Below are 15,968 nucleotides of genomic sequence, written 5' to 3'. Positions count from 1 at the left end.
CTGACTGAGTGGACTTACTAGTCCTGCAACTGACCCTGAGGTACTTCAGACCAAGGGTGATGGGCAGGGAGTTGAGATGATCTGCAGTGAACTGGAACCAACCTCACAAAACTGCGTCATCCATGAATAGGCAGTAAGAGAACTAGCCACACCCCACCCTCTGTCACACTGAGACTTTAACCCTTGACAGGACATTCTAAACATTAAATATGATCCAAAAGCTCAAAGATAAGTTCTGGAGATGGAAAATATACAACAAACATTTCTAGGTACCCCCAAACTTATCCCACTCTCCAAGGATGGGTCTGGAAACCAACAGATACCTTAGGTTTCTGATACAGAATGGTTCAGACCTAGGCCCACTCTCATTCTCTGAAGGCTTTCCTTTTTCAGAGCTCTGTCCGTTCTGCCTGCTCCAAGGAGGAGACTCCCACTGTGCCCTACCAGTCTTCGATATGTGCTAAATCAGGGCAACTTGGGAGACAGAAGCAGCAAAGACAGCAGCCAGGAGGGGACAGGCGAAAGCACCAAAAGCTGGAAACCACAAACCCTGAATCTGCAATTCCTCTATTTACTTAGAAACAGTTGCTGATGCTTGCCCTCGCCAAAGATAAACCAGGACAAACCCGGAAAGGGAAGGGGAAGCAGTGAGGTAAGGGCTGTTGTAAACCTGGCACAATGCAGAGGAAAAGTTCCTTGGGTTGTCAGGACACGGTTTTCCTCCCTAGGAGAAAAATGAGATAACTCACCCCTACGAACAGTGACATGAGGCTGTAAGCACGCGCTCGGCAGAGGCCTGCCATCTTCACGCGCTTAGAGGTCATGCACAGACACATTTGGAAAATGCCATGGTGCAGTGCAAAGAACACGGACGGCATTTGGAGTCAGAGGAAGTGAGTCTGAGTCCTACCTAGCTCTGCCTTGAGCAAGCAGTGATGACATCAGCTCAGGCACTCAACCTCTTTGGGTTTCAGTTCTCCATGAACCATAAGAATAAGTTGGACAAGCTGATCTTATAGTTTTCCTCCAGGTCTATATTCGGTTATAAACTAATCTTGCAACATAGCAGTTGTTCCTCCATTCAGCAAACATTTTTGGAATGCATTTTGTATGTCTAGGTACTAGGACAGTCCTGTACTCAAGAAACCAATAGATCCACAGATCCCAGCAGCCTGTAAACAACTCTCTACAGCACCATGGAAGAGACATGTGGACAGGGCGAAGGGTCAGTTGACCCAGCAGAGACTGGAGCAGAGTGCAAGCTGGAACAGCTTCCTAGCAATGATGACTGGGCCAGTGCTTGGAGGAGGGAAGAATTTGGCCGGGGAGTATAATATATATAAAAGCACACAGGAGTGGCCCAACAGGGCATGCACAGTGGGAGGAATGTAGAGGTAAAGGGCCTTACATGCCATGCTAAGAAGAGCTACTGCCCAGCACCTCCAGGTCCCCTCACAACTTCTCTGCTCTCTACCTCTACAGCTCCCAGTATGGCCACAGTCTCAGGGTTGGGGTATGCCTATATCCGGTCAACCATCAAGCAACAGTCCAATCCCTCCCCACCTCAAGCCTCTCCCTTTATCCCTGAGTCACACAGCCAGGCCACACCTGCTATCCACCACGGCTTTCTCCCAGGCGCTCTCATCTCAGGCCTTGCTCCCAGCTCTCACTCAGCCCCTAATGCCCAGCCCATGGCAGCTGTTCCAAATAGTTTCCATCTTCCTCAGAGCCACAAGCGCATCCCACCCACCCCACTCATGCTCAGCAGAAGACTCCTACCTCGTCCGTTCCTGGGCATGACTGTCCAAACCCAGCTCATGTAGCAACCCTTCTGTCCACCTGTCCCAATGTCCTTTCTAAATAGCCCAGGCCAAGCTGTGGGTATATCTGCTCACAAGAACAAAAGAAAGTAAAAAGACTCTATTAAGAAACAAAAACCACAGTCATCAACCAATGCAGGCTATTGCCCATGCATCTGATTGGACTCTGAAATGAACACATCTAAGTGGGATAAGGTACATAGATACACTCCATATGCCAAACAACATTACATAAGTATCAGCTACTCCAGAGCTGTTGTCTGAATAAACCAATAAAGAAATCAGTGAGTCTGGGACATGTGAGTGGCTCGGTGGTTGAGTGTCTGCCTTTGGCTCAGGCGTGATCCTGGAGGCCCAGGATCGAGTCTCACATTGGGTTCCCTTCAGGGAGCCTGCTTCTCCCTCTGCTTATGTCTCTGCCTCTCTCTGTGTATCTCTCATGAAAGAAGAAAAGAAAGAAAAGAAAAGAAAAAAGAAAAGAAAAGAAAAGAAAAGAAAAGAAAAGAAAAGAAAAGAAAGAAAGAGGAAGAAAGAAATCTGATGTTGAAGAGACAATCTCAAGAGTGCAAAATCCACAGTACCTTCAGGCATGTGAACCAAGAATGTAGCCTAGGATCTGCCAAGAGCCTTTTAAAACAATCCCAAGGCCCTTGCAAGCCTAGACTCTGGTCCCTGCTGGGCCCCTACAGACACAGCCCATTTAGCACCCTCCTAAGCAGCACAGAATCATTGAAGTGCCATTTATTTCTGAAATTTCCTAAAATACACCAATATATTTAATATAAAATACATACACGTTTAATATATATCACATATGTTGTACGTGTATATATGTGTATATATTTATATTTCCATGCTCTTTGTGTCATTATAAGTGGTCAGCCAATAAAAAGAAGCAGACCACACTCTCAGCCAACTGTGGACACAGGCCTAACAAAAAACACAGCAGCCTCTGTGGCACCATCCTGTGTTGATCATGTTCTAAAACATGTATCGTTTATTCTGTTAAAGCCTCTCTGCTGGGCATTTATTTTTTGTTCTGGTCAAGAGTTTTGCCACACAGGGGCCAAGAGGTATGTACCTGCCACAAGGACATAAAGGAAAAGTATGACCCAGGGCTGTCCAATTCAAGTGTTGTGACAGTCCAACCAGTGAACATGGATCCACTTACACACCTGGGAGCACCAATGATCAGAAACATCCTACAGAATGGCAAGAAGATAAAAATCCTTTTTTTTTTTTTTTTAAGATTTTATTTGTTCATGAGAGACAGAGAGAGAGAGAGAGGTTGAGAGAGAGGCAGAGACACAGGCAGAAGGAGAAGCAGGCTCCATGCAGGGAGCCCGACGCGGGACTCAATCCCGGGTCTCCAGGATCACGCCCTGGGTTGAAGGCGGCGCTAAACCACTGAGCCACCAGGGCTGCCCAAAAATCCTCCTTCTTAGTTCATTTCTGCCCCATCCACAAAGCAGAGCTACCAAGTTCTCTCCAAGTGTGGTGAGTGCGGGGTCGTGCCACAAGCTTACGGAGTACAGATTTCATTACCCTTAGCTCTCCCATGGATATTAGAGGCAACCACGAGGAATTCATGATGACACGAGGAACACTTCTCCACTGAGACTCCGCTCTTCTAAGCCCCACAGAACCTATTACGTGGCCAGTACACCAGAGTTTCCCAAAACTCATGCCCAGAACTGAGAGTGTGCTACATGTGACAGAGCAAGAGAATTCTAGACAGCCTTTGAGAGAAACCCAAATACGATCTCATTTAATACAAGAAACAAATGAAGCCCAGGGAGGGGAGGTGGTTCTAAGGTAAGCGGCAGGGGGCCAGGGTGAGGACACCAGGCTCCTCTGTGATGGAGTGATGGGCTCACACTCTAAAACCAGAAAGCTGAAACACAGAGACACTGTATCCTGGATAGCATTTTGTTTTCAGAAGGTTACAAGAATAATTTTAAGAGGAAAAAAGGCATTATTAGAAGAAACAAACTGCCTGTCACAAAGCTCATAAAATGAGAATGGTTCAGATTAAAATCACATGGTTATTAAAGTTTTAGGTTGGCTTGTTGCTTCATCATGTTTGTGTGAAGTTCCTTTCCTGTAACCTACTAGTTACTTTGGAAGGTACCAGGGCTCAAAAACTAACAACTGTATTCTATGAAAATGGTGACTTCTGTCTTCCAGTTTTAGGTTTTGTTCTTATTATATAAAGGGGAAAAGGGAAAAAAAAAATTAAAAAATGTTCAGCTCCTTCAAGGTCACTAATTCAGTTCTATTTGAAAGAAGAAAAAGGCAAATATTTAAGAGAAAACATAATTAGATTTGTACAAATGTTCCCAACATGGTAATTTTACAGGCAAACCATATTATGCAGAGTACATGATACGCTTCAAAACTAATATAATGACTTGGTATTTGTAAAGGATGCTCTAAAAATTACATTATTGCTTTCTTTCCTTCCTCCCATTTAAAAACACACAAATCTCTTTAAGGAAAAAATATTGGTTTCACTACTCCACTGCCCCAAATATTTTTCTCCCTATCATTTTAAATTTATGCTTCCATTATTCAGAAAGGAAGATACCAAAATGATGTTTCGCTGAATCTCAAGATCCTCTGATTTTTCAAGATAGGGCTTTAAACTGATATTCTTAATCATGGGTTACAAAACCAAAAGTCTGAGAGGGCCAACCAGGTAACAAGTGGGTGGTGTGAAGACTACGGCAAACTAGGACCTGAATGCCCCCCGCCCCCTGCACTCCTCCAAGGAGAGGACAGTCCCTGGTTCTCACTCTACCCATGGTGCTCCCATGCAAGAATACAGCTCGATATTACAACATAGTCTAATTGTCAAGAGGATTTAGAAATCAAATTATGTGAAATCTCCTGACTTTTAAAATTCTGGTCACTTACTTCAAAAACTTAAAACTGGTGTTTTGTGGGCAGCTAATTTGCAACCTACCACAACAGATATGATGCCATAAATGTAATTAACTCAGGAAACAAATGCAACATCTAGAAACCCAAACTTTGTTGGAAAACGAAGGTTGATCTCTACACTTTTTTTTAAATCTATATTCCTCCATAATAACTCTTCTCTTGAAGAGGGAGGCAGAAAGAAGGAATAAATGAACTTGAGAAAAACATGAAATTAGTTGTCAGAAAGTAAAAAAGATAAAGGTGCCACTTACCTTTTTTTATTAAAATAATACAAGAGTATTTCCAGCTTTTGAGTCCACATTGGGACAAATCTGGCAGTTGCAAATTTCAATGAAGTTAGACTGGTTTGAACGGAGCTATCATCTTAATCTTTCTCTAATAGAAATGTCTTGCAGAGGGGCACCTGGATGGCTTAGTGGTTGAACATCTGTCTTTGACTCAGGTCGTGATCCCGGGGTCCTGGGATCAAGTCCCACATCAGGCTCTCTGCAGGGAGCTTGCTTCTCCTTCTGCCTATGTCTCTGCCTCTGTCCCTGCCTCTCTCTCTGTGTGTGTGTCTCTTATGAATAAATGAATAAAATCTTAAAAAAAAAAAAAGAAATGTCATGCAGAGCAGGTAACCTGCCACTCAGAACCACTTTTATAAGGATATGCTAATGGTTTGTATGACTAAGTAAGAAGGCAGGACAACTGGGTGTCACCTCCTAAAAATGTGAACATATGACATATGCCAATTAGGTATGTGCATATGTACCTTAGAGGGGTTTCTTGATCTCTCTTCCAAAAATGTCTAAGAACTAATACCTGATTATAATAGTGAAAGTTCAATTGTGCAAGTTCGAGCACAAATAATGTAGTCATTTTTTTTTTAAGTGTACCTCTGCAGGAACCATCTTTTATTTAATCACTGCCATAATCAGCAAACCAGAGAAGATCTCTCTGAGGGAGGAAAACAGAGTGAGTCACCTCCTCGTTGATCAGGAGACTGCAGGATGAGGGCACCACACGGAGAGGTAGGTATCAGATGGTGCCTTGTCCAAATTACTCAGTGGAGGGATGAGAATCATTTCTTCCCATGATGTTCAGTAATCACAGGAGATGATGATGGGCTCTCCGTTTTAGTGACGGCCACAAGTACGATCTAATGTTTACTTCCCCAAGACAGGGAGGAAAAAGAAAGGCAAAAGAGGTTACTCACTCTTTATTTGTAATCACTGGCTAGAAAAGGAGAAAATATCTTGTTTTCACATGTGGCAGACAAATGTGATAAAACTTCCTGTTTGAAAAGTACAGAATCAAATGTGTAAATCTCCTGGAGAAATACCAATACCTCAAAAATGTTGCTGCTGACAGAAATGGATAGCATTCTTTGCAGGACATGATAACTTTGGCCTAAACGTGGCCATATGAAAGTCTGGTAACACAAACCAATACAGCAAGCCCAGAGAGATACTTTTGGACAGTGACCTCTGCAGAAGCTGCCCCCCAAGAGCTCACACAAATCAACAGAGGCATAGGGACCGGCAACATTGGTATTACAATCCTGAATTCCTTCACTTAAAGAAAGGTGACAACTCATGCAAACTCCATGTCAAGCATATCCCTTTAGTAGCTGAGATTCTTAAGGAATATGAGTTTAGGTTGCTTTTAAATTGGACTGAGCTCTGGGGTTAGAAACTATCAATTACTGGATTCCAAATCCTGTGTCTTATTCCATAGTGCAACAATACTTTGCTCTAAAGGGCGGCAGAGAGATGTCTGGGTGAAGCAGCAATAATTTGTAGCTCACAAATTATTCATGGCAAGTCCACTGCATTTCAAATTCACATTTGTCTAAAGCTGCTGAATAAAATATTAGTCAGAAACAGCCTTAAATCCTTTCTACAAAGAAGGGAAGGAAGGAGGGAAGAAAGCAACTGGACTGATTTTATGCAAAATATATGCAAAATTTGAAATTCAAGTTCAAGAAGCCCAGTCCCAACCTATTGATGAACATGGAACCTCAGAATGAATAAAGGCAATGGACACTCAACAGGCAGAGTCTTCAATCAAAATACACGTTGAACAAGTACTTAGAAAACTGAGTAATGAAGGAACTTTAAGCTTTCTAGATCATGTATTAAAAGCTCAAAGGAAAAAAAAAAAAGCTCAAAGGGATCCTTTCCATGCTTTTTAAAGCTAATACATAAACAGGATACAAAAAAAAAATCATAAGTTGCTAAAATATAAAACAGAGAACGTTCAAAGATCTTACTGGTTTTATCCAATGATTCACAGATTGGGCAGTGCCCCATGTAGCAGAAAAGAGCTCTGAGGAACTAGACAAAATGAAAGATTTTTATAGGCAGAAGGAGGTGGGGCAATGAAGTTATCCTAGTAAAGAGTGGACTGTTCCAGGCAAGGTTGCCTTCCTCGGGAGGGTGGGGGGAGGTAGAGGGGTCTATCCCGCAGATTACCTCCCTCACTAGTGCTGACCAGGTAATTCCAGATTGACTCTTAAAGATTACATAATTAGGCTAGGTATTAAGTCTTGGTTTGCTGACATGGGCCTTAGCACAAGTGACTCCACTTTGGATCTTTTCTTTTCTTTTTTTTTTTTTTAAGTATAAAAGGGTATAGAGTGAAAGGCAAGCATCCTTCTTACACCACTGCCCTCCCCACAAGGCTATTTCTCTCCCACATGTCCTCCTGAGATGGTCTACCATACAAGCACTGAAGCACCATTCTGCTTTGCAACTTGAGAACACCACCATTTTCTAATGCCTGACTACTCAGTCTCCAGGCGATATGATAAGGTGCTTGCTTTTTTTTTTTTTTTTTTTTTTTTTAATTTCTAAAAGCACTTACTAAGAAGGAATCAGGCAAGGAGAAATCCTCTTCCCATGACTGTCAGTAAATTTCATTCTTTTTAATCATATTTAAGTTCCACTCTATGAGAAAAGACAAACCCTGGGTTGGTGTCAATTCATCATGAATACCATTCCACTGAAACCTTCATTTTCCCATAAACCATTGGTTATGAGTAGAGAATGCTACATAATCAATGCTTATTAAATGCTCCAGAAGTCCCATTGAGAATATTTTCAGTGAAGTATGAGGGCTTTGAAATACATAAAGATGCAGGTTGGGACGCCTGGGTGGCTCAGCGGTTGAGCACCTGCCTTAGGCTCAGGTTGTGATCCCAGGTCTGGGAATCGAGTCCACATTGGGATCCCCACAAGGAACCCGTTTCTCAGTCTGCCTATGTCTCTGCCTCTCTATGTCTCTCATGAATAAATAACTTACTTTTTAAAAAATTAAATTAAAATAAAATAAATAAAGATACAAGTTAGGGCTATCCACTGCCCAAGCAATTTGAAACAGCACATCCTAGAACCTAGTTGCTTATCACACTGCCCTCAACAGCTGCATGGGTTTCTTATTCTTTTGTCCACAAAAGGCATGAAAAGACTAGGTCTGGAGGAAAAATGACAGTGTCCAGAAAGAACGGATTCCTAAAAGACCCTGAAAAGCCTCTGGGGAGGGCTTAGCTGGGAGGTTTACCAGGGAGGCCAGAGATGAAGTCCAGGCTGACAGGGAGGTGGCCAGCCAACTTTGGTGACTTCGAGAAGGTTAAAAAGGTCTATGGGGCCTGGAGATTACAAGACTAAAGAAACTCACCAGGTGGCGTAAAAATGGAAAAACTAAAGAACCCAAAGAGAATGTACAGGAAGCTCAATGGGGTGATTTCTCTTAGAGGACAAATACAATATGAAGCAGCTGCATTTTGTGACCAAAGCCCACAAATAGATAAAAATGTATGTGATTCAGAACCGATTACCTCCCATCAGTCAACAACAGTTGAGGGATATGGGTACTACCTGAAACACCTCTCTATCCTACAACCATCATGGTGTATATATATATATTTTTTTTCATCATGGTATATTTTTGCTGCTTTTTTTTATCTTATAACATTTACCCTTGATATTTCAGAGATATTCTAAATATTTTCTACATGGTGGTTCTACAAACCAAAAAAAGGCATTTGGCCTTTTCACACAATGTTAGCACATCTAACTTTGATTGCACAAGAAATGACCTTCATGCTTTTTCACTTTAGTGAGCCTTCATCTAATGAACTTTTGGGGCATCTGGGTGGCTCAGTCAGTTAAGCATCTGACTCTTGGTTTTGGCTCAGGTCATGATCTCAGGGTTGTGAGATCAAGCCCCTCATCAGGCTCTGTGCTGGGCGTGGAACTTGCTTTTAAGATATTTTCTCTCTCTCTCTCTCTCTCTCTCTCCCCCTGCTTCCCTCTCTCCCTCTCCCTCTTGCCCTCTCTACCCCCCCACATCGCCCCCCCAAAATAAAACCACAAACTTTTGGATGGTATGGTTATAGGATGAAAAATCCAAAATGTATTAACAGTGAATTAAACTTAGTCATCAAAATGGCTTGCAGAAATTCCAGTACAGATAAAGAACAGTGTAGTTTACAGGCTATTAATGGCAAAAGATGCTGGAACCTTCTGCTTGCCAGCCAAAGGCAAGCCATGTGCCAATTGCATAAATGCAGTTTATAATTCACTCAGCTGACCTGATTTAAAATTATGTAACTAAAACTAATTCTCTTGATTCGGGTATTTCATGTTTTTTTTTTTTTTATATAAGGTGAGGCTTTACTACTTTTATATCATTATCTCATTTGAGTAATTCATATTCATATTCCATGAAGTCATACCATATTCATTAGCATGTGTCTTCACTCACTTCTAAGGGATTTTATATGGAAAAAAACCCACCCTTTGCTTCGTTTTCTGTCCAAATCCGACACAGCCCTCCTTTCTCTACCTAAGTAATCTCAGTCTCATAGCTTTTAAATACCATCCACAGGCTGATGACTCTCAAAGGTACTATCTCCAGCCCCAGATGTTACCCATCTCAGTAAACAGCAACACCATTCACCCAGCCTAAAACACTAGGCTCACCCTTGACTCTTTCTGCTCACACCCCAGACCCAATCCAGCAGGGACAACCTTCAAAATATATCCTGAGCCTGACCCGTTCACATCATTCTATGATCCCCACACTAATCCAGGTCATGCCCATATCTCCTGCCTGGACCCCTTCAGTTTATACTGATTCTGTTCTTGCCTCTAAAGTCTGTTCTCCACTCAGGACCCAGAGAAATAATTGTAAAGCACAAAGATGATCACCGTTCTGCTCAAACTCTCCACTGGTATCCAATCACACTCTCCTTATCATGGCCAACAAGATCTGGCTCCCACCTGCCACTGATCTCATTTCGTATCACTCTCCCCATACCTACCGCCCAGCTCAAGGCCAGCCAAACTGGCTGCCCTCCTGTTCCTCTATCACACCAAGCTCAGCTTACGTCAAAGGCTTCTCTTTTCGCTCGCTGTTCCCTCTGCCTACACACTTCCCCCCAGATTCCTTCACTTCATTCAGATCTCTGCACATAATTTCTTCCTCTCTCTCCCCCATGCACAGAAGTCTTCTCAGGTCACTCTTTCAAAAACAGTCCCTCTAGCCTTTCATTTTGTCATTCTCCACCCACCACATGGCACTTATTACTACCTGAAATTATTATTTAGTGATTTACTTTGTTCATAAAATAATTTTTAGTGAGCACCCACCATGTTTGCACTCGAGGTGCTCTTCTAAGGGCTGGGGATATCCAGTGAACAAGATAAGCAAAGATTCCTGCCCTCATGGAGCTCACATTCTTATTTGCCACCCTACTTGAATTTAAGCTCCAGAGATATGCACAGTCTGCCTAGAGACCCCTGAATCTGCGGTTCCCAGAGCAATGCCTTTGCACAGAGTAGGCATTAATGCATATTTGCTGAATGGGTAGTATCCTGTACACCTGAGACCTTTTGCTTCTCTGAGGACCCCCACCATGGAGCTCTTCTTGCCCACCAGATGGGACTCTGGTTGTGCGATCCAGAATGTCCATTGTGTCGTTTTAGACACACCAATCTGGTTAGTCTCCCATGCCTGAGCTGGATCTCTAACCCTGGGCCTGCCTATCCTAACTGCCTGTCCTTCCTGTACCAACACCAGCACTCAGCAAGCTCCCCACATCACCATGCCACTGGGACTTGTCTCACTGGGTCATATGAGCACATTGGTCCACAGGGTGGCAGCTGACCAGCCAACAGTCAGCAAATAAACCAGCTTTTCTCAACAAAGAGTGATGAGAATCAAGACACACAGGTCCTACTGCTTCTTTGGCTCATGTGGTCCTTCCCCTCAAATAGCTCACTCAAGACCTTCAACAACAACTAGCCAGGGTGTCTTGGAGCATCCTCAGCTCAGCACTGATACACATTACTGTAAAGGACGTAACTTTGCCTCTTTCAACTGCCACAGAAGCAAGATGCTTACCTGCTGTGATGAGTAATTAAGTTTCTTTTGGAAAAAAGAAGAACATCTGTTACTGAAATTATCTGATCTCACATAAAAATGAAGGTAATTGTGAAATGTAGTTAATTCAATCTTTCAAGACAACGGCAGTTACAGCAGTGCTGGGAAGGGGGAGAAAAGGAAAATGCAAATGTCTTAAAGGACCACTCTGGAAGACTCAGAAAACAGGTATTTAAAATTCATGTTTCCAATGTATGTGTTCACATTTTAATTTGTTAGCTTAGAAGTGCCCAGCTCTACATCTCAAAGCTAAATAGGATTACTTTATATTTGTCCAGCACTTTATTCTGTTTGAAGCATTCTCAGATACATAACCTCTCTTAGCAGGGCAGGATTCACTGCTCTGCCTGGGGCCCAGAGAGGTCAAACAATTCACCTGAGATCCCACAGGAGAAGTGACAGAACCAAGTAGGTACCAGAACCCAGATATGCCTTAGGCCCAGCCCAGTGTTCTTCCTTCTGTAACAGTAAGGACAGTGTGTTTTCCTGAAAATCACATTCTACAGTCCACCAGAAATATTTCCTTTTGTTACAGCAAAAGAAACAAAACGGGCTGGGTGGCTGGTGGCCTGGGTGGCTCCATCAGTTAAACATCGAACTCTTGATTTCTGCTCAGGTCATGATCTCAGGGTCATGAGATGGAGTCCCATGTCAGGTTACACACTCAGTGAATTCTCCCTCTCCCTTTGATCCTTTCCTGCTTGTGCACGTGCTGTCGCTCTCGAGAAGAGAAGAGAAGAGAAGAGAAGAGAAGAGAAGAGAAGAGAAGAGAAGAGAAGAGAGAAGAGAAAAGAAACAAAACAAAACATGTATTTACCAGTTTAAGGTGGTGGGATGCATTGGTCCTGAGCTCTGGGCAGAGAGAAGGTTTCAAAGACTCCTCCAACAAATGCCAGCTCCTGCAATGACACACATAAAAAATATCTGGTGTGAATCAGGCACCCTATGGCCTCTCCCCAAGGAGGTCAGCCAAAAAACCAGTTGGCAGGCATCCTGTTTCGGCTTCAGCCCCCATCCTCCTCTTCTAGCCCCATTCCCTTCTCACCCTGACTTCCCCAAATAGAACAAGAATCCTTAGTTCACCAGTTGAAATGGCCGTCATTGGAATCAATGGACCTTGGGCAAAAAGAAGCTCTAGAGATCATCTAAACAGGGATCACAAACTGAAAGTCCAGTGGGTTACATCTAGCCTATAACAGTATTACATTGATTTAAGGATAGAAAATTTAGAAAATTTGAGCCAAAACTTAAAAATCAGACAGGTCACATAAAAACCCAGACTTCTAAGTTCTGTTAAAAACAAAACAAAAAAATCAGTCAACATGGCCCTCATACAGTCTAAAAATGATCGGCTATGCTAAGTAGCAGCTGCCTTTCACAGGCAGGCTTGGTTACACCAAAATGCCACAGTCCCTACCACTCCCTAATGTCTCACCATATAGAGAGCTATAGTTATCATTGCCTTTATATTACTGGGCTTTTTGGTCTTTTGTATGTGTAGATACAGAAATATTTCCCTCTACCCAACAAAAGTGGAAACCTAAAAGAAAAAGGGGCAGAGTTGCAAGAGGGAAAAAAGAAATGGTACAGCACCAATGACAACTTAAGTCAGTACTCCCACTCTGGAAGACATGCGCAATCCCTGAATAAGACAACACTTCCATATTATAAAAGCGTAAGCAGGAAACTGACTTGCCTATTCCCACAGTTAAAAGTATAGCTAATTCTAGAACCTAGGTCTTTTGATTGCCAATCCAGGACTCTTCCTCTATGCCCCACCATATAGTAGTCTTATATTATAAAACAAAAAATATTTTGGGGCACCTGGGTGGTTCAGTGGTTGAGTACCTGCCTTTGGCTCAGGACATGATCCCAGGGTCCTGGGATCGAGTCCTGCATTGGGCTCCCCCCAAGGAGCCTGCTTCTCCCTCTGCCTGTGTCTCTGCCTGTCTCTCATAAATAATTAAAAATAAAACAAAAAACAAAAATAATTTCATATACACATGCATGTATGTATGGGTCTTTCAAAGTTAATACTAAATTCAAGGAGCTACGTTGAAGTATCCAACCCACTCCACTGAAAGGCTTGCCACCCTCTTCTATTCTTTGACAAATGAAGGTCAATTCCATCAAGTTCCCTAAGGGTTCACTTCAAGAAAACTGCTCCTTTAAGAATTAATTAATTTCTCATAAATAGCATGCATCTTCTACTTCAAAAGTGCCCAATGTCCCAAGCTATCTGAAATACTCTTTATGCTAGAAAAATGTCCCTTAACATCCATTTTGGGGCAGCCCCGGTGGCGCAGCGGTTTAGCGCCGCCTGCAGCCCAGGGCGTGATCCTGGAGACCCGGGATCGAGTCCCACATCAGGCGCTCTGTGTGGTGCCTGCTTCTCCCTCTGCCTGTGTCTCTGCCTCTCTCTCTCTGTCTCTATGAATAAATAAAATAAAATCTTAAAAAAAATCCATTTTGAATACAAGGCTACAAATAAGTTTATAGAGGTACTAGGCTATAATAATGTTCAAGTATAAGATCTTGGTAGGAGATATTTATATCATCCCCTCAAAGAATGTATTGATTCACGGATCACTCAACAGATATTTACTGAACCCTATTACACACCAGGCATGTACAAGGTGATGGAATCACAACAATGAACCAGACCCAGTCCTAGCCCTGAAGCTGCTGTCAAGGTAAAACACAGATGGGACACTCACAAAGAGCTCTAACACATGGGTAAACCTAAAGATAGGAGCACTGAGCTGGGGCTCCCGGAGCAGCTGAGGTAAACAGACACCGCCCAGCACGGACAGACGCTGAGGAAATCCTAAAGCAGAGAAGAGAGAGTAGAGCAGGCAGGTGACAACAGAGAAGGTGGGAATTACAGGCCACGGGGCAACATGGGCAAAGGCAAGGAGTGAAGAGCCCCTCCAATTCGGTCTCATCCAGATTTCGCGTTACCTCATCAGTTGTAAAAGCCCCTGCCACCTGGAGACACCTGGGTGTGGTTAAGTCAGTTGAGGGCCCAACTCTTGGTTTTGGCTCAGGTCATGATCTCAGGGCCATGCAATCAAGCCCCACGTCAGGCTCTGCCCTCAATGGGAAGTCTCCCTGAGGTTCTCTCTCTCCCCTTTCCTGCCCCCAGCTTGTGCTCTTTCTAAAACAAACAAATCTTAAAAAAAAAAAAAAAAAAAAAAAAAAAAGCCCCTGCCACCTGACCCAGTATCTGCTGAGATGTCATGTACACTCTTGGACCTTTATCTGTTCAAGTGCCCATATTAAGAATGCCACCAAATCAGCCCTGCTTTTTGGCAATGCCCACCTATGACTCCCTCAGGGCAGCCAATGCTGTTCCAGAGCCTGCAGGGCCCAAGAAACATGGCCATAGAAATACTGACCTTTCTAGTATTTTTAGCACTTCCATGATGTCTCTGAGAAGACAGCTGATAGCTTGCTTTTTTGTCCTGTGCCAGTCACAAGACCATCCTGTATCTACCTCAGGGCCTGGATTTCTCTTGCCAGAATATACTACACAGTCAAGCCTCCAGCAGGAAGTTTTTTTTAAGAAAAGGTTCCAAATACCTGCCCATCAAAATTCCCAGGTGGAGTTCTTCCATTCTTCATGGAAGGGATAGGGATGAGACAGCAGTCCCAATCTAGGCTGAAGCAAAGCCAGGGGGTAGCACCCCCAAAAGACACATTTTGAAAGGGACATAAAGAGGAGTAAAGATGTGGCCATGATTAGGGCTGCTCAGGGTTCAAGCCAAACTGAGCAAGCAAGGAGGCAAAATTCACCTCACCTGAAGAAGAGCTTCTCTGGATCTGTAACTGGTGGGCAGACCCCAAATCTGGCTAAAAATTAGAATCACCAAGAAAAAAAAAAAAATTCTGGACCACAGACTCATTAAGTCAGAATCTCTGATTTGGAGACCCAAGCATTGTTCAGGTGATTCTGATGCCCAGACTCCTACCCATTTGGAAAAAAAGAAAAACTTTCACTCAGGTGCTTCAGGAGCCCCAGAACAATCTCCTCAAGCTCATTAATTCAGCATCCTCCAGGCAGGATGCAAGGATCCAAGCTTTTGGGGGAACTGTACATTCTTATTCTTAGTGTGTTTACCCACTCCCTACATCAATTATGAGAGCCATCACTTAACTCCTTTCATTCTAAATACATAAACATAGAATGCCAGCAATCAGTGAAGGGGGCTCCCTGTGCCTCAGTCGCTCTATACCATGACCCAATGCAAGCACCTCCAGATAAACTACTGGAGTTGTCCAGTCTCCACAGATTGGAGTCCTCACACTTATGCAGGCTCACCCTGTAGGGCAAAGGGTCTGGGAGCATCCAGTCATCAAGACGGCCTTCGAGGAACAGCTCTAAGGCACAAAGTACTCTGCCACAAGTCCTTACTGCTCACCAAAGAGCAAGATGCTGAAGATCAATGCAATGCCTAGAAACCTCCCATGCCAGCTAAACACTTCTCTTTCTAGATTTCCATTTTGTGGTTAACTGATGGCCTGAGCAATCTCAAGCCAAGAAGGGCAAAGTAAATGCTGTGTGCCACAAAGATGACAAACAGTATTAAGCTGGTTCCAGCCAACCTACAGAAGCTCTTTCCTGATATCACCAGATGTTACCAGGTGACCTCCAGACAGCCTAGCACCAGAGAAACCCACGGATGACCAACATTAACCTTCCTTTTTTTCATTTTATAATTAAAATTCAATTAGCCAACATATAGTACATCACTAGCTTCAGATGTAGAGCTGAAC

The 15,968-nt window shown here is 43.2% G+C and overlaps 1 protein-coding gene across 50 annotated transcripts in view; it reads right to left on the bottom strand.

Annotated features, from left to right (window-relative positions):
* SORBS1 (sorbin and SH3 domain containing 1) overlaps positions 1-15,968 on the bottom strand; it is a 228,098-nt gene that overhangs the window by 154,094 nt on the left and 58,036 nt on the right. For 46 of the 50 annotated variants that reach the window (XM_077878258.1, XM_077878266.1, XM_077878267.1 and 43 more), the window contains exon 2: positions 12,010-12,091. The gene's annotated coding sequence lies outside the window, so the exon portion shown is untranslated. Of the gene's footprint in view, positions 1-5,729; positions 5,915-7,610; positions 7,694-11,153; positions 11,294-12,009; positions 12,092-15,968 lie in introns of all 50 variants that reach the window. The other 4 variants (XM_077878259.1, XM_077878263.1, XM_077878261.1 and 1 more) reach the window with 2 other exon arrangements.

Source organism: Canis aureus, chromosome 29, assembly GCF_053574225.1.
Source record: "Canis aureus isolate CA01 chromosome 29, VMU_Caureus_v.1.0, whole genome shotgun sequence".
Lineage (NCBI taxonomy): Eukaryota > Metazoa > Chordata > Mammalia > Carnivora > Canidae > Canis > Canis aureus.
The sequence above is the reverse complement of the archived record's forward strand: the minus strand, read 5'-3'. Positions and strand labels throughout refer to the sequence as shown.